The sequence below is a fragment of the Silene latifolia genome, chromosome Y (genome assembly GCF_048544455.1).
Source record: "Silene latifolia isolate original U9 population chromosome Y, ASM4854445v1, whole genome shotgun sequence".
Classification (NCBI taxonomy): domain Eukaryota; kingdom Viridiplantae; phylum Streptophyta; class Magnoliopsida; order Caryophyllales; family Caryophyllaceae; genus Silene; species Silene latifolia.
The window spans coordinates 460,791,012-460,791,599 of NC_133538.1; the positions used below are offsets into that span (position 1 = coordinate 460,791,012).

A 588-nucleotide genomic window follows, 5' to 3' on the forward strand; every position below is an offset into this window, starting at 1 on the left:
AAGTCGGGTTTGATCCACTTACTACCCGCATTCCATGGGACTAGCATGAAACCAAATGGCGTCACCGAAGAGCAAATCAAGTTGAGAGCATTCCCGTTCTCACTCAAGGACACCGCTCGTGATTGGTTGTACTACCTTCCACCGGGTAGTATCACCACTTGGGCTCTAATGAAGAAGGCATTCCTTGAAAAGTATTTCCCCGCCTCCAAATCTTCCCATCTTAAGAAGGAGATATCAAATGTGGAGCAAAAGGATGATGAAACACTCTATGACTATTGGGAGCGTTTCAAGAAGTTATGTGCAAGTTGCCCATACCATGGCTATAGTGACCAAGATCTCATCCTTTATTTTGTTGGAGGACTATCGCCGGAAGATGCACGGATGGTACATGGTGCTAGTGGTGGAGGCATCATCAACAAAAATCCAGATGAAGCTAATGAATTGTTAAGTGAGCTTGCCAAAAGCACACGCCAATTTAGTGTGAGATCCAAAACAAGAAGGGTGAGCATGGCTAGTTCTAATCCTTCCTTGGAAAGCAAGGTTGAAGATTTAACTTCCTTATTGAGGGAGATGATCATGGGGAACAAG

At 44.6% G+C, this 588-nt stretch overlaps 1 non-coding gene across 1 annotated transcript; it reads right to left on the reverse strand.

Annotated features, from left to right (window-relative positions):
- Positions 1-216: 216 nt before the first annotated feature.
- On the reverse strand, positions 217-323 carry LOC141635548 (small nucleolar RNA R71). Its single transcript, XR_012540228.1, has one exon. It is a non-coding gene; the product is annotated as a small nucleolar RNA R71 (small nucleolar RNA).
- Between the last annotated feature and the right edge of the window lie 265 nt (positions 324-588).